This window comes from Rhinolophus sinicus, chromosome 3 (assembly GCF_057876585.1).
Source record: "Rhinolophus sinicus isolate RSI-liver-muscle chromosome 3, RSI-T2T, whole genome shotgun sequence".
NCBI classification, from domain to species: Eukaryota; Metazoa; Chordata; class Mammalia; order Chiroptera; family Rhinolophidae; genus Rhinolophus; species Rhinolophus sinicus.
This window is the reverse complement of record NC_142503.1, coordinates 201,294,539-201,312,334: the sequence shown is the minus strand read 5'-3', so window position 1 is coordinate 201,312,334 and position 17,796 is coordinate 201,294,539. Positions and strand designations below refer to the sequence as shown.

The following is a 17,796-nucleotide window of genomic DNA, read 5'->3' as shown; positions in this document are numbered from 1 at the left end:
GAAGGTGAGCTGCGAAAGTAATGCGAAGTCCGGAGAAGTGGGTTGAGGAGGGCGCTGTGCCAGGAAATCTGGGCGGCTGGAGCCGCGGAGTGCCTGCCCTGCCCTGTACCCGGGCCTGCTGCCGCCCCCGGCCGCCCTCCGCAATCCGCCGGCGTAGTCAGCGGTTCACCGCAGAGCCCTGGTGCCTGGTCCTGACCTGGGTTTGGGAGCACCTGGAGAGTGGAAACCCACCTGCAGTGGGAAGCCTAGCAGACTGCATGAAGTGGGCGGGCCTCCTGTGCAGCCTCCAGGGCAGGAGCGGTGGTGGGAACACCGACTGCAACGGGACCCGAGCGGTTCAGCTGCGGGGGAGGGGGAGGGCCCCACAGCCAGGTGATCAAAGAGTTTGGACTTCATTCCAAGGACTGTATGGCGCCGAAGGAGGGTTTGGTGCCAGCTGAGGTCTGCTCAGATGAGGGCTGTAGAGAGCTCCCGGGGCCGGAACGTGTGGATGGGAGAACTGGTCTTGGGGGAAGAGGGATGGTCAGATGTCCAACCAGAGGCCCTGGGCTGGAAGAGGGGCCCTGTGGGAGGGAGGAAGTTGGGCTCAGTATTCTTGGTTTGGCCCCCACACCTTGGGGACGGCATCAGTGGCCCCGTGCCCCACCCCCCACTCCCACTGGCCCCCCGGGTAAGTTGGCCTCCAGCCCAGAGGTTGGGGAATTTCCCCAGCTCCCTCCCTGCTGGGCGCAGACCTGTTCTCCCTGAGGCCCCAGGCCCCACCTTCTCAGGGCCTGATTCAGCACCTGCTGGCTTCTCCAGCCCCTTGGTGAATGGCCCTTAAAAAAGTCTTTCTCTCTCTCAGCATCTTTCACCTTCCAGGACCCAGACTTCCTCCACCATTTGGGAAGGGAGGAGGCAAGGAAGATGGCCAGTGGTCACCTGGACCCCGTGCTGTCAATGGGAAACAGGTGAGCAGGCCAGGAGAGCAGGTGTGCAGGGGTCAGTTGAGAGTTTGACACGGGAATGGGGAGACCTGAAGACACTCAGGTGAGCTGGCCAGTAGCATTTGGGAGTTCAGCACAGAGCTGGGGGGGGGGCAGTTTTAGGCGTCATCAGGTGTGGGTGGCACTTGGAGCCATAGGGAGGGGGTTAAAAAGAAGGAGGTAGAGCCAGGAGCCTGCAGGGGAGTCGGAAAGGGGTGAGGCCACAGTCCCCCAAAACTGATCTATACATTGACTGCAATCCAATAAAGAATCTACAGTTTGTCTTTATAACTATGCAATCCATTTGTAAAGTCCATGAGGAAAATAAAAGTGCAGGAATGAATAGGCTGAAAGGACTTGAATGGACAGGTCTCCAAAGAAGATACACAGATGGCCAACAAGGACATGGAATGATGCTCACCATCCTTAGCCATCAGGGAGATGCAAACCAAAACTACATTGAGACCACTTCACACCCACTGGAATGGCTGCCATCAAGAAAAAATGGAGAGCTGGCCCAGTGGTTCAGGTGGTTGGAGCGCCCTGCTCCTAACGCCGAGGTCACCAGTTCGATTCCCACATGGGCCAGTGAGCTGCGCTCTCTACAGCTAGATTGTGAACAACAGCTCTCCCTGGAGCTGGGCTGCCCTGAGCTGCTGCGGGCTCTGGTGTGCCGCCATGAGCAGCTGGTGGCCAGTGTGAGTGGCCGGCGGACGACTGGCGACAGACTGCCTGGGGGGGGGGTCCGCAAGGCTCATAACACCAGCATGATGGGCCAGGGAGCTGTGTCCTACACAACTAGACTGAGAAACAATGGCTTGAAACAGAGTTGGGGCGGGTGGAGACAGAACGGGGGGCGGGGGGGAGAAAAAATGGAAAATGCTAGTGTTGACAAGGATGTGGAAAAATTGGAACCTCATGCGCAGCTGGTGGCAATGTAAATGGTACAGCCACTAAGAGTATGGAGCGTCCTCAAAAACTTAAAAACAGAACGATGTTTTATGGCCCAGCAATCTCACTGTAGGGTGGAATTCCCCCCCCTCCCATTGAAAGCAAGGACGAACAGGTATTTCTGCCCCCGTGTTCATAGCCGACTCACTCACAACAGCCACAAGGTGGCAGCAGCGCAGTGTCCAGTGCTGGCGGGATGGAGGGATGGATGGATGGATAAGAAACATGGACACAGATGCACCTGTAATCAGAGAAATGCGGGTGCGTGCCCCCTGAGATCAGAGTGCCCACCTACAAGACTGGCAAACATTGGAAGTTTTGAAAAGGGATGGGAGGATGGGGAAGACAGTCACCCCGTTACTTGCCGGAGTAAGTCTGAGGTTCTGGGTGAGGAGACGGTGCCCGTCAGCTTTCCAAAGGCACTCGTCCGGCCAGCCTTCCACCTCCCGGGTTCCGTCCTGTGGGAACGTTCGCGTGTATGCACTCTGCATACGTGTGCTTTTCATCACCGCTTTGCTCCTAACAGTGAAGCTAGAAGCAGCCAGAAAGCATGTCCATCCAAAGGCACCAGCGACGGGAGCTGGACATGGCACAACAGCTCCCTGGGCTGGCACAGAACCATCTTGCCACTAAGCGAGCCCACAGCCCCCCACGCCCCTCTACACAGTCAGTCACCGTGGTGGCCTCTGCACATGGCCACTGGACCTTGTTTCCTGTTTGCCCTTGGTTCTGCCTGAGTTGGTTAAACCAGAAGCTGTATTAATGATTACAAAATTGGCTGTGTTCTTCGGGGGAGAGGCAGGAGGGGGCCTGGGCTCTTGGTGCGGAATGTGGGCTGTGAGGCTGTGTCCCCCATCCCTCCTGAAGGGTACGGTGTTGCAGAGCCCTCCCTACACGGGGAATACGAGGTAGGGAGGGCAATGACCACACCCTTTCCACACTCATGCCCCCATTGCCCCTCCCCCGCATTCATGTCCGCAGTGCCACCCCCATGCCTGCACTGCTCCTGGCTGTGGCTGGCAGGACCGCCCTGTGCTGTGGGACGGTGGTGACGAAGAGCACCAGTCGGGAAGCCCCTCAGGCTAGAATGCAGAGCGCCTCTGCTCGGGGTCCAGGCTTGTGATTGCCGTCCTCCCCTACCCATGACCCTGCAGCTCCCGTGATGGACAAGGCGGTGAAGGACTTTGGGGCCACCTCCTCTAGCCCCTGTGGTCCTTCCTCAGAGAACATGGAATGTTCTGGCCACTTGTGCCTCAGCTCTCCACCACACAAGCACCGAGGGCCACCTTCCCCAACGCCTCTCCCTCTGACCCTTCCACTAGAACCAGGTTCCTTCAGCCATTGGTGGAGAGCTCTTGACCTTGGAGAGGGTGTGCGGACCCAGTTTTTGGAAGGAGATGTGAGGGGAAGTCTGCTGTGGGTGGTGGGTGGGAGAGGTGCTTCTGGAGATGCCATTCCTCCCATTTAAGGGAGGAGTGGAGGTCAGAAACCGCCCTCCACTCGCTGCCTTTGCTGGGTGAGGACGTGATGCGTGGTGCTACGGCAGCCATCATGTGACCGAGAGGAGACCAGGAGCAGAGCTGAGAGGCCAGTCCAGACCCTGCCATTGCGGACTCGACCTGCACCAGTGAACACCTTACTCTTATGAAGTCAAACAAGCAAACAGCCCTCACTGTCACGTAAGCTGCTTCGTGTTGAATGTTCTGTTGGTCGCAGCTCTGTGGCAGCATCAGTGTCACTAGTGTGTTCATGTCAGCTACCTCCACACTGTGTCTTGGAATATTGGTAATAAACGTTTGTACGAAAGAAAAATCAACTTCAGTGATATATGTATTTTTTAGATAAAAATGTGTTAGCCCTACCCCCCTCAGCCGTGCCCACTGAGCACTGAGCCTTTGTTCCTGGGGACCGCCTGGGGACCCCCAGTGAGGTGTCTTCTCTTCGGGATGACGTTGGGAAACAGCTCCGTCAGCCGTCCCCCACGGTGGCCCATGAGCTGGAAGACCTGGAGGACACTGGCTGGGGCCAAGCTCTAGAGGGTCTGCTTGCGACGTCCATGCCATCAGCCCTCACAGCTCTCGGCCAGGAGCACATCCTATGAAGGGGCAACAAAGAAAGACACAACAACGTCAATCAAGAAGACTTACTGGCGTTCACCCTTGTATTCTCTGTGTGCAAACTGCCACTGGTGGGTGGTAGCACTGGTGACGGGTGACCACTGCCGTCCTACTAGCAAGTGACCTTCTCAAAGCCCTTCTCCCCAGGTGTTGCTCCACCATCTCTACCCGGACTGGTCCCCGAGGGTTAGCTCAGGAGGGGACAGAAGAAAGTGCCCCTGACAAGTCAGGACACTCGAGAGAGGGTGGCACCTGTACAGCCTGGTTGCCTCCCTGCCGGTCACTTGGATTCTCCTCATGCATCAGAACAGGGCGGTGCAAAGCCACCCCTAGACCTGTGGGCACAGCTCTGGTTAAATGTGAGGTTCGTTATAGGAAGACAATGGCTGGAGACGGGGTCTCCCCATTGGATGCTGAAGCAGTGACACCACAGGTGGCTTTGTTGGATGGCTGATCAAGCACAGATTCATTGTCCCACCCACACACAGGCCGCTGGGATGATGTGCTGCCCTTTCTATCGTCCGTGAGCACGAGCTCGTGACAGAAGGGTCTCTCCAGCCCCAATCCAAGACGTCTTGATATGTCGAAATAGCACTTTTATTCAGCCAAGTGCCTTTTTATTTTGATTCACGTCTCAGATTTATTTTACGGTTTTCAACACTCTACCTTAGTTCTCTGTGTGTAGTTTAACTCATGCACATGTGCTCTTTGTACATTTGAAAATTTTAATAAAAGCCAACAGTTTTTAAAGTGTTTCAACAGCATTTATATACATTATGATGCACAAACTGCCTTCGAGTCCTGGCGTCTGCTCTGTCCCATCCGGGGGCACCGCCAGCCGTGCCTGCCGGCTGCTCCAAGTCAGGGATCTCACCTTACAGTTCCCACATGTCACGGGGCACTTCGGTGTTCACGGCACACCAAACACATACGCTGCCCAGACTTGTTTCTCCTGGTTCTGTGGCTCGAATAGGGAAGTACCATGTTAAACAAAACACAGCAAGGCCTTATGGTCTCACAGGGCCCAAATCAAACAAGGCAGAAACCAGGATTCTCCCACGTAAAGGCAAGGACGGCAGCCGCTGGAGGCAGGCAGGGCCCGGCAAACCCATTGCCAGGTGTCAGGACAAGACAGATGTGCAGCTAGCATGCTGTTTCCCTGGGGGTTCAGACTATTCTGGAAGGGGACTCTGGAGTGGTAAGACTCTCGCCCGGACACCAAGGGAACCGGACAAGCTTAATTAAGGTTCTGGCTCTCTCAGCTCCAATTTTAGGAACACAAGAAAAAAATAAATACTGTATCTTGATACGTTTTCTCTCTTAATAGGGTTCTTACTGAAAGAAATGCAACCTGATGTCTCTCACTATTCTGTTATAAAATTTAAAGCATGCAAAGACACACATATAATTTTAATAATTTCTTACACCAATTAACTCATCCAGTAGATTATTTTTAATGTCTACCAAGCAAACCTATAGCACCGGTTATATTTATTAAACCATTTAATTTTCAATCATAATTATGAAACTCCATGTACCAAGCAGTAAACTCTCAACACAAAGCAAAAACTCCTGCTCCTGGATGTGACAAAAGCAAATATCAGACAAAACCTTGCAGCAAAAGCAACTCTAAAATGTAGACTTAAAAACAGCTGTTTGAAGGTATCTGCGAGCAACCGAGGCAGCCAGGACTCCAGGGGTCAGCACCCTGACAGAGGGTCACACTGACATGAGCCCGGCATTTTCAGCTGCTTTCCTCATGGGGACACCTGCTAATTTGTGGATGGTGCTGGGCTTAGGGGCCAGGTGGGACATGCAGCTCGGAGCTTTCCGCATTCTCACAGGCCCCGGGAGACAAGTGTCGGTGTTGAGGGCTACCACCCACCCTCTGTGTCTCTTTTCCCCTCCAGGTATCTGCCCGTTTCTAAGCTGTTTGGGGTGAAGGTTAAGAAGCCAAGCAGAGGGTGGCAGCTAACAGCCTAAAGGGCCGATGCTGAGGGGTCTGGTGACGTTGTGGGGAGAAGCTGGAGGTCTGGCATCCAGGGGAAGCCATCTGGGAGACACCCAGGCCTTCAGGGGAGGCCCCGGAATGTGACACCCAGCAAACGAAGACAAACCCGTCCCCACCCTACGCAGGTTTTCATGCACAAACGTCCAACATTCACTCAGAAATTACCAGGCATGCCAGGAGACAGGAACAAAAGCAAACAAAAAACTAGAGAAAAAGCAGCAGACACAGAGGACCCAGGTATTGGGGCTATTAGACATGGATTTTTAAATAATTATGATTAAAACATTCCAGGAACAATGACAAGATGGAGAATTTTACCAGAGGCCTGGAATCTGTGAAAAAACAAGCAGATGGAAATGAAGGGCTGGGTGGGTAAGTGTCATAGCTGATGAGCCTCAGCTGACCCTCGCACAGCAGCCGTCAGCACAGTGCTGGGGGTGCTGCGAATCCATGCCTGCACCCCTGCTCCTGGGGACGCTGCTCCTGGCTCTTCCCCAGCATTTGGGGCTGCGGCTGCCACCATGGCTGCCTTCCCATCCCCATCTCACGCCCCACCCTTCTCAGTGCACACCCCAGTCCTGTCTCAGGTGTGCTTCCGGGGCACCCTATAGCCGTGGAGGGTCCCCAGCACCTGGGTCTCCAGACTCTGGGGAGGGCAGGCTGAGAGCTGGCCACTGCAGGCTGCAGGCCAGGCTCTGGGCAGGCCTGACCTGTGGGGGCGGGGAGCTCCGGGGGGAGGGCATGCTGGGGTGGGGAATGAGGGGCCATGGCTCCCCTTACCTGAGGGCAGGGCTCCCCACCTGCCTTGGGACCATGTGGTAGGACGGCAGCTTACTCCCCCAGATCCTGGGATCCTAAGCAAGCAGATGGCGGGGAGGCCTGGCCTCCTTCATCCCTTTTCCCAGACCTGTGGTCTGGCTCCTATGTCTGCCTGGCAGAGAGTGGAAACCCCAAAACACAAACCAGCTCTCTTTGGCCTTCAAGGTCAAGGTACATACCTGAGCCTGGTAGGGACCCACCTGACCCCACCCCTTACCTCCAGCCTCACCATCACCTGTCTTTAAGCACCAGGCCACCACTCTCCCCTCACTGGAGGGGAGCCCTCTGCTGAGGGGCCTGGGCTGCCCCATGGGACCCCTGGCTCCAGGCAGGCAGGGACTGGTCATCAAAATCTCCCCTGGTGAGCTGTTGGGACGGACGGTAGGGCTGGGAGCAGGGTCTGTCCTGCAGGGACCCAGCCCGGGTGGCGAACACAGGCACTGGGGTTGTCCGGGAGGTGCAGAGCACTGCTGGCCTCTGAAACAGACAGCTCTGAGGTTGACTCTATTCCGTACTGCCCGACCCCAACCCCGCTGACAACAGCCGGTGCAAAAAGAGAGGACAGCCAGCCCATTTATGACACAGACCACAGTGACACAACTAGCATACACATGGAAAAGAAGGACCACGAAGGCATTCTCTGAGGATATGCTTGGATACTGGACAACCTAAGGGATTCCAGTAGAAACAACGGCTGTTAACAAAACGTGGTGAGCTGGCAACAGGAGAAAGGTGTGGGACCACCATCTTCTTTCTTCTGTTCCAATAATGAGCTTCCAGGACGGAAAATCTAGAAATCAGTGACAAAGAAACACAAGAAACTGAAGAAGGTACGGCAGGCGCAGGACCTACGAGGGAAGCTATGGAATCGTACAGAACGGCAGGAAATAGGTTTTGAAGGAAGAAAAGCAATGCCAGTTAGAACCCCAGGAGACCTGTCCAGTGGTTAAAATGATCCGAAAACTTACGTGGAGGAATAAATGCTCAAGGAGAGAACAGAAAAGAGTAAGGACGTGCCTCCCGAGGGGCCAGGCCAACCTCTGAAGCTACTGCAACCCAGGAAACAAGCCACCAATGTAGGGAGAGGCAGAGATCCATCGGCCGGACTCGAAGTTCTAGAAATAGTCACCACTGTGCAGGAGAACCTCATTCATGACAGACGAGGAGGGCAACTTCAGTGCGGAAGGGCGGGTGACTGCTGAGCGGTGCAGCACAGCGAGGATAGACTTACACGGCCCGTCAATGTTAAGACCAGATCGATTAAATGGTGAGCTGTGGAAGTCAAAATAATTGGAAAACACTAGGTCAGCACAGATGTTATCTAGGGTGGAGAAGAGCGCCTTAACTCAAGCTGGACCCTAAACTATAAAAGAACGGTAGATACACTTGACTTGATAGAAATATTAAGTTTTGTATGAAAAAAGATACCATAAACAAACTCAATATAAAAATGATAAACTTGGAAAAATATGTATTTGTAAAGCAAGCGACAGACAAATCATGAATATCTATAATATACCAAAGGCTCTTGGAAATTGACAATAAACAGATTTTTAAACACCAGCGAAAGAGGGACAAAGTCGAAGTAAGCAAGCCACAGAAGAGCAGAGACAAATGGTGGACAAACACGTGGGTTCACCGGCTATCAGGAAAATGCCACTGAACCCACCCCTGCCACAGGCTCCACAGTCCACTGCCACACACTGAAGTCAGGCTAGTGCCTAGTGGGCCTGGGCAAAGGGATCAGGGACCCTCAGATGCTGACAGTGGAAATGAGAATCATTACCACACCTTGGGAAGCAGTCTGTCAACCACAAATATGATTAAAGATACAAATGGACATCAGTCCCAATGGAGAATTTCTGCCATAAAAATAAAACCTCTGTTGCAGAAAATATACGTTCAGAGTTGTCTGGTGCAACATTCTTTACAGTGGCACGAGAGGAAAAAACTACAATAAATAAAGCGAATGGTGGTACAGACAAACGGCTCCTTCGTTCGGTGATGCAGGGAAGAGTTTCATACTGGACCACGTGCCTGACGCTGTTTTAAGAGCCAAGACTGGCAACAAATGAAAGCTCCAGCCCTTATGAAAGTTTTATTCTAGTTAAGGAGACAGAAAGTAAGCAAATAAATATATCTAAACATTAGGTAGTGCTTAGTACTAAGATCGAACATCATTCAGGAGAAAAAAGGAAATTAAGCAAGTTTCATTCTATGATAGTATCTAAAAGAATGAACTATTCAGGAGTAAAGCTAACTGAGTCAGTGAAAGCCTTGTAGCTCACAACCACGGAACACTGTGGAAAGGAACTGACGAGGGACTAAGTGAGGGGAGGACACCCTTGTTCATCGACAGGAAGACTCAGCATCGTAAAGATGTCAGTTCTACCCCAAGCAGCCAACAGACCCAACACGATCTCTACAAAAATCCCAACGGCCTTTTCCCACAGAAATAGAAAGGCTAATCAATCCCCAAATTCATACGGAATCGCAAGGGACCCCAAACAGCCGAAACAGTCTTGAAAAACAATGAAGTTGGAGGACTCGCACTTCCCGACTTTGAAACTCACCGCAAAGCCATGGTGATTAAACCAGTGCGGTGCTGGCTTAGGACACATGTGTGGAGCCACGGAAAAGCATACAGAGCCCAGAAATAAACCCTCACGGATATGGTCGAATGATTTTTAACCAAGGTGCCAAGACCATTCACTGGGAAAGCACAGTCTTTTCTACAAATGGTGCTGGGAAAACTGGATACCCACACACAAAAGAATGAAGTTGGACCCTTCCCTGACATCATATACAAAAGTGGATCAAAGACTTAAACTTACAAACTAAAACTTTCAAACTCTTAGAATAAAATCTTCATGACTTGGATTAGGCAATGCTTTCTCAAATATGACACCAGGAGCACAGGTAACGAAAGAAAAAAAATACATAAATTGAACTTCCTCATAATTAGAAAACTTGGTGAATCAAAGGGCATTGTCAAAAGAATGAAAAGGCCACCCACAGAATGGGGAAAAATGTTTGAAAATCACGTATCTGAGAAGGGATTAATATTCAGACTATATGAACAATTCCTGCAACTCAGTAACAACAAAAAAACCAACCCAATTCAGAAATGGGCAAAAGACATTTTTCCAAAGATACAAATGGCCACTAAGCACATGAAAAGATGCTGAACAAAACTACCATGAAATACCCCTTTGTACCCATTATTTAAAGAATGGAAAATAACATATGTTGGTGGAGAAATTGACAAACTTTTCCTAAAATTCACATGGAAATGCAAGAGCCCCCAACTAACCAAAGCAATCTTTAAAAAGAAGAACAAAGTTGGAGAACTCGCACTGCCTAATTTCAAAATTTATGCAAGTCTACAGTAATCAAGACAGTATGCTACTGACGTAATGTAACATGGATAAACAGAACAGAACCAAACGTCCAGAAATCAGCCCTCACATTTATGTGCAATTGATTTCAACAAGAGTGGCAAGACAATTCAACGGGGGGAAGAATAGTCTTTTCAACAAATGGTGCTGGGACGATTGGATTGCTACACTCAAAAGAATGACATTGGACCAAACCTCACACCATGTACAAAAATTAACTCAAAATGGATCAAACACCTAAATGTCAGGGCTAGAGCTACAAAGCTCTAAGAAGAAAACACAGAAGTAGTATCTGACTTTGGATTTGCCAGTGTTTTCTTAAACATGACACCCAAAGCACAAACAACAAAAGGAAAAACAGATAAATTTGACTTCCAAAAATTAAAAATTTTTGTGATTTGAAGGACACTATCAAGAAAGTGGAAAGACAATCCACAAAGTGGGAGAAATTATTTGAAACCTTGTATCTGATAAGAGCCTAATAACCAGGATACATAAAGAACTCTTACAGCACAATAATAATAAAGACAAATCACCTAATTAAAACACAGGCAAAGGATTTGAATAGACATTTCTCTGAAGAAGATGCATAAATGACCAATAAGCACAGGATAAGACACTCAATATTATTAGTCAGTAGGGAAATGCAAATTAAAGCTACAATAAGATGTCATTTCACACCCACAGGATGGCTAGGATCAAATCAAAAGGAGCCCCAGTAACCAGTGCTGGCGAGGGTGTGGACAGTGGAACCCTAGTGCAGTACTGCTGGGAATGGAAAATGGTGCAGGCATTTGGAAAACAGTCTGGCAGTTCCTCAAAAAGTTCAACAGAGTTACGGTATGACCCGGCAATTCTGCTTCTGGATATACAACCAAGAGAAATGAAAACATACGTCCACACAAAACTTGTACCCGAATGTTTGCAGCTATTCATAAAGTTGAAGAGAGAACCACTCCCAATGTCCATGAATGGATGAACGGGTAAGCCTAATGTGGCCTATCCATACAGTGGAATATTATCCAGCCACGAAAAGGAAGGAAGACTGAAACGCCACAACACGAGGCTGGAATCATCATGCTCAGTGAAAGAAGCCAGACACAAAAGACACATATTTTGATTCCAGAAGGAATAGTGGTCACCAGGGGCTGGCGGGAGGGAGGCATGGGGAGTGACTGCTAATGGGTACAGGGCCTCTCTTAGGGGTGGTGAAATGTTCTAGAATTAGACTGTGGTGATGGATGTGGTTGTGAATATACTAAAATCTGCTGCATTACACACTTGTTTAAAGGGGTAAGTTTTATGGTATATGAATTATATCTTAATTTTAAAAGTTTTTAAAAAGAGAATGAAAAGAGAGGAATTACAAACATTGCGTATAAACATCATCCTACAACTACTTTGCAGTAAAGATCTGTGTGTTTGATTCTATATTAATACATATGTATTACACTTCAATACAAAATCAAGGGAAAATAGGACCACAGCACACTTAAATCGACCAAAAGAACATACAAGGACAACCGGAAGTGGCTTTATTCTCAGTAACCCCAAACTAGAACCCCATGTCCAGGGATGGGGGTGGGTTCCATCACCCAAGGAGGCCGCCCCGTGCCCCAAGGTCCATGCATCTCATGGACATATTATTGAGTGAAAAAAGTTGGATGCAGACGAGAATGGACTATGTGAGCCATTCAGATGAAATTCAAAACAGGCAAAGCTGGTGAGTGGGGTGGAGGTTAGAGCAGCAGCGGCCTGGGGGCAGCCCTGACTGAGTGGCACCAGGGTGCCCCCTGGGGGCACGTGAACACGGGTGATTACCGGGGTGTCTGCATGTGTGAACATTATCTAACTGTACACTTAAGATTTGGACACTACTCCTCAATGAAAACATGTTAAAAGAAGAAACAAAGCATGATTTTTAGCGTACACATGAAACAAGCTTTTTTAAGAAACAACACAAAACAGAAAAGCTCGCATGAGCACTTTATCCTGGGAGCAGCCCGGGCGGGGATGAACGGGGTGGGGCCCGGGTACAACGATGGAAGGGAGACTGTGTGAGTCAGGACCTCATCCCAGCTCCCAGGACCTGCCCTCGGCTCGGCGTCCACCGAAGCCTTGGTGTCCGCCTCTCTCTCCCCTGCCTGGCCTGCCCTCTCCCTTCAAACCAGCCACCCGCCCCAACTCACCGAGGCCCTGGGTCCTGGAACCCTCTCCGCCACCCCAGACCACAGTCGGCTTCCCTCCCGCGGCTGCCGGGCACAGGAAGGGGACAGTAATCCGTGCTGTCACCTGCCCCCGCGCTGAAGGCCGCCGAGCCACGCCCACCCGCGTGGGCTGCGAGGGGATCCGACAGCATCTGGGGCCACGCACACAGCGCCTTGGGCACGTGAAGGCGCAGGGGGACGTCCCACTGCAGAGACCCCAGAGGGAGCAGCTTTGGGGAGCGGCTGCAGCAAGTGTTTTGGAGAGAATCCAGCAGAAGGGGGAGCCCTGGCACTGGGGCTCCCTAGGCCTTGGCCGCGAGCTGCCTGGGCTCAGGGCCCACAGGAGAGGAAGAAGCGGCAGAGGGCGGGCCAGGCGCAGGCAGCGAAACCCCCACAGTCCTGGGGTACGTGGAGCCCCGTGGCTCCTGTCCCGGGGCTGCCGCCCCCACGCCAGCCGTGCAGAGGCCCCTGCTGAGTCCTCACCCGACCCTGGCCCGTCATCGCCCCGCCCCACAGACACAGGGCTGCCCTTCCAGGTCCCCGCCCCGCGCTCCGCTGGGCCCCTCCAGTCCCTCACTGGCCGCTGCCTGCACCCACCCCACGGCTTCAACACAGGCGTGTGCCGGCCGCTCCCACAACCTGGTCCCCAACAGGCCTCTTCTGCTCCCGTTTCCACCACAGCCCCAAGCCGGTGCCAGAGCTGAGGTCACCTCCCTGTTACCTCCCAACCATCCCTGTACCCCGGTACCGGGAACTGGGCCCTGCCTCACTGCCCCCTCCTCCCACGCCGGGTCGACCACGCGGGCTTTCACCACTGCGGGGGCGCCGGGACCGGGGCAGCAGCCCCCCAGCTCTCCCCTCAGTACACAAAGTCCCCTTCCCGCATGCAAACCCCACCAGGTCGAGCGGCCGCTTGAACCCCTGCTTCCCATTTCTCCTAGGACCCCCGAGTTCATCACCGGTCACCCCTCTCCTCTCTAGTCTCCGGGAGCCCGGGTCACTGTAGACCTGAGCTTCCCAGCTGCAGACGGGTCTTAGCACGTGCAGTCACCCCCACCGCGACGTCCTTCCACTTCCCCGAGAACACCGCCCATCCTTCTTCTATCGCACCCGATGCCCGCGCCCCCGCAGACACTTAGGTTTCTCCCGCCCTCTTGCCTAGAACCGATGCAGAGGGGGCGCCCCCAGTCTCTGCCCTCTGGGCCTGCGCCCTCCACCCCTGACGGGAACCGAGTCCATCCGCGTCAGGAGTGTTCGAAGTGCTGCATCTCCTCTCAGTTCCGCCCTCGGGGACCTCGGGGGTTTACGCCGCGAAGTCTCAGCGCCGCGCGGAAAGAGGGGAGCCCCGTGAGGGGCGCTATTGCGGCGCGGCACCGCCAGGTGGCGCGCTGGTCGCGGGGACCAGACCAGGTGGCCCCGAGGCCACCCTGGGGATACTGAAAGAGCCCAGCGGCTAGGACAGGGGCCTCTCTCTATGAAGACACCCAGTTCAAAGCTGGCTCTCGTGGCCACAGAGCACCAGCGCGGAGCTGGCCACCGTGTGGCCTGGGGATGACTTCGGACGCCCCCTGTGCAGCTGTCCCAGCCCTCACAGCTTCCCAAATGGACCAAACCATTCTCGGGGGGAACCGTCTCTTGGGAACTTAAAAGCGCTCGGTTTGCCCTGCAGAGCCGGCAGAGACAGCCGTGACCCACCCTCCTAGGGTCCGGGCCACCCGAGCACAAGAACCGAGGCCCTGATGCCTCCCACGCCGGGGCTCCCAGCCCTCCCACCAGCACCCCTGCACTGCTGGCTTGCGCTGTTGCAGCCGTTCCTTCCTCCTCACCTTGTTGCGTCCACACAGCAGCCAGGGGATGCGATCAGAATCCAAGCTCGATCCTGTCCCTTAGCGCATCAAACCCTCCAGCGGTGCCCACTCACTGGGAGTACAAGTCAGTATCTCCGTGGGGGCCGCACGGCCTGTGTGCCTTCCCCATCCTCCCTCAGCTCCACACACCGCTGCCTTGCTGCACCCAACACGCCAACAAGCTATGCCTGTCTCCCTCTGCCCAAATTTCCTCAGGGGACAGGCCAGGCCGGCCAGGCCTCACCTCGGCCTGTCAGCACCTGGCATCCCAAATACTCACTTTTCTATTTGCGTATTGGGTCAGGGACTCTGGGGGTTATCACATACTTGCTCTGAAGGGACACCACTGGGGCCTCTGAGTGCCGCCATGTCAGTGTGGAGGGTTGGGCCCAGGTCCATCTCATAGTGGGGCCAGGGGTCCCTTGAACCTGTCCTAGATTGTCTCCCCAGTTCCTGAATGCACTGAAATTAGACAGACTTGGCCACTGGTGTCATCTTCATTTCGGGTCCCAGCGCTCCTGACATCAGATCTGGGGGCGGGGGGGAGGGGCTGGCTCTCCCACACCAAGCAACTCCCTAATTCTAGATGAACACCGACTGAGTGCCATATTAACCTAACTGTCTACATGAGATGGCATCAGACATCATAGACCAAGGACTCAGTCCCCTGAGACGGTGCCATCGCAGACGCCACCTGCACATGCAGGCTGTCACCTGTGCTTCTGACTATGCAGTGACGATCGGGGTTCCTGTGCTCCCTGCTTGGGTTCAATAATTTGCTAGAGCAACTCACAAAGCTCAGGGAAACACCCATTTCTTACAATGGACACTGATGAACAGCCAGATAAGAGGACCACAGGGTGAGGTCTGGAAGGGTCCCAAGCATAGGAGCTCCCGTCCCCATGGAACAGGCGTGCATTACCCTCCTGACTCATGGATGTGTTTGCCAACCAACAAGTTCATCAAATCTTGTTCAGGGTTTTTATGGAGCTTCATCTCCAGCCCCTAGCCCTGCCCCAGAGGTCCAACCCTCTACTCACGTGGTGTTTCTGGAGACAGAGGCTATCAAGGGACCCCACCCTAAGTCACCTCATTAGCATAAAGGCAGGTATTATCAAAAAGGGCTCCTTACGGATAACAAGACACTCCTGACACTCAGGAAATTCCCACTGTTTTAGGAGCTCTGTGCCCGGAACTGGGGACAAAGACCAAACATCTTTCTTACTATGCCATGGGCAGGAAGGGCCAAGCAGCACTCCAGCCTTTCCAAAACTGTAACCCAACGACACAGTGTATCCTTCAGGAAACTGAAATTAATATCCCATTAAAGACTTGAACAACAGGGATGGTGACTGTGAATAATGGTCCCCAAAGAGGTCCATGTCCTAATCCTTGGAACCCTGGAAGCTGTGTATACAGGACCTCACACAATACATGGGATTTTGCAGATGTGATTAAAGTAAGGGTCAGCCCTACTGACACCTGACCTTGAGCTTCGGGCCTCTAGAACTTCCAGAGAATAAATTTCCACCCAATTTATGTCACTTTGTTACAACAGCCCTAGAGAACTAACACAGAAGCAGTGACCCACTTCTGAGGTATGGAGAGCGGTGGACAGTGTGGCCCTCAGCCCGAGTATGGGCACTGTCCCAGGGCCCATCCATTAGCGTCCCCTGCCCTGGCCCTCCTCCCACCCGGGGAATATGCCCCTCACAGGCGACCTCCCTTCCTTCTCCACCATGCTCCGGGAACCTGAAACCCCAGAATTCCTGCCCAAACAGCACGAGCGTGCTTCCCCTGCTTGTTCAGGCCCCGTCCACAGGTCTGGCCTGGGTGGGACACGATGCTGGTGGGCACACATCCAGGTTCAAGCACGGCCACTTGTGCAACAGAGTGAAATGCTTGGCCTCTCCGATTCCCTCTGGTACAGGCTTGCTTTGTGCCCATGGCCTCCAGGCTAATGGCTCCTGCTTAGTCTTGCACACAGACATGCCAGTCCTTAGAGGGATTCTGCTCCTGGCTTCTTTTACAGAAGGAGCCCTTACCAAAAAGTGCCTCTCCCAATGAGACAGAGAAGTAGGTACAAAAATCGTGATTGTTTATCAAAGATATGCAGGAACCTCATGACCAGACTCACATCAACTAGAGTCAACAGACTAAGAACAAGGAAGTTTCACAATCTTCCTTGGACCCTTGCTGGCACTCCAATGTCTGCGGTGGTCAATCACCTCTTGCCCCTCCCATGTCCCCTTCCCTTGACATAAAAGAAGCCTGAACATACTTTCTTAAGATGTATTTGAGGTACCACAAAGGCTCCAATCTTGCTGCCTCCTCCAGCTGCTGGTGGTGGGTGCAGGTGCTACATTCCTTGGCTTGTGGCTGCAGCACTTCAGCCTCTGCCTCTGTTGTCACATGGCGTCCTCCCGTGTGTGTGTGTGTGTGTGTGTCCAAATTCCCCTCTTCTTATGAGGACACCAGTTGTACAGGGATAAGGCCCACCCTAATAACCTCATCCTAACTTGATGACATATGTAAAGACCCTATTTCCAAATAAGGTCGCATTCATAGGTAGCAGGGCTTAGGATTTCAACACTGTGTTTGGGATACACAATCCAGCCCATAACAATTGCAGACAACAGAATCCACTCAAGCTTGTTTAAGCAGATAGGGATTTATAAGAAGTTATAAGACGACTCACCGAGCAGGCTAAGCTTCTGGGAACAGTGCGCAGACCCCCAATCAGACAGGTCTGGATGAGGGATCTACTGTCCCCACCAAGCCCGGAACCACTGTCTCTGCAGCAGCAGGAAGTTGACACCATTCCAGCCCAGAAGTATGCTGCCTTTGCTGGGAGCAGATCCAGCTGCCCGGCAGATGTCCTGGTATATCAGCCCCTTCACACCAGAAGTCGGATGCCTGCCCTACTGGCGAGGGCAGACAGACCAATGTCATCCTTCTGAATTCTAAGTGGGAAAATGAGGGGCAGGCAGGCCCCAGCTCAGGTGGTTGGTTGCTCCTAACACCCTAACACCTGGGAGGCCGCAGGTTTGAGTCCCACATGGGCCAGTGAGCTGCACCCTCTACAGCTAAGACTGTGAACAACCGCTCTCCTTGGAGCTGGGCTGCTGTGAGCAGCGACCACCGACTGGCACCTGACATGACTGGCAACCGACTGTCTCAGCAGAGTGGAGCGCAAGGCTCATAACACCAGCATGGGCCAGGGAGCTGTGTCCTACACAACTAGACTGAGACACAACGGCTTGAAGGAGGAAAAAAAAAGTGGGAAAGAGGATTCATGATGTGGGAACTATGAAAAGGCAGAAAGGACATTCAGAACTGCTGGGCAGCCACAGAGATAGATGTCCACCACAGCCCTAACTCTGTTCTTTTATAGTTCCCCTCCCCTCCCCCACGCTTAGTGCCCACGCCCCTAGCGGTGCTGCCACAGCCGTGGGCGTGACATGCGTCTGGCCAGTGAGAT

The 17,796-nt window shown here is 52.8% G+C and overlaps 2 long non-coding RNA genes across 2 annotated transcripts in view; one reads left to right on the top strand and one right to left on the bottom strand.

The window, feature by feature from the left end:
- The window catches only part of LOC141570489 (uncharacterized), a 3,898-nt gene extending 166 nt beyond the window's left edge, over positions 1-3,732 (top strand). Inside the window, exon 2 of the long non-coding RNA XR_016020957.1 lies at positions 238-3,732. This is a non-coding gene — a long non-coding RNA (uncharacterized LOC141570489). The remainder of the gene's footprint in view (positions 1-237) is intronic.
- On the bottom strand, positions 3,729-17,796 carry LOC141570490 (uncharacterized). The gene is made up of 2 exons (XR_012494482.2): positions 17,014-17,796; positions 3,729-4,011 (listed from the first exon to the last, which is right to left on the bottom strand). It is a non-coding gene; the product is annotated as an uncharacterized LOC141570490 (long non-coding RNA).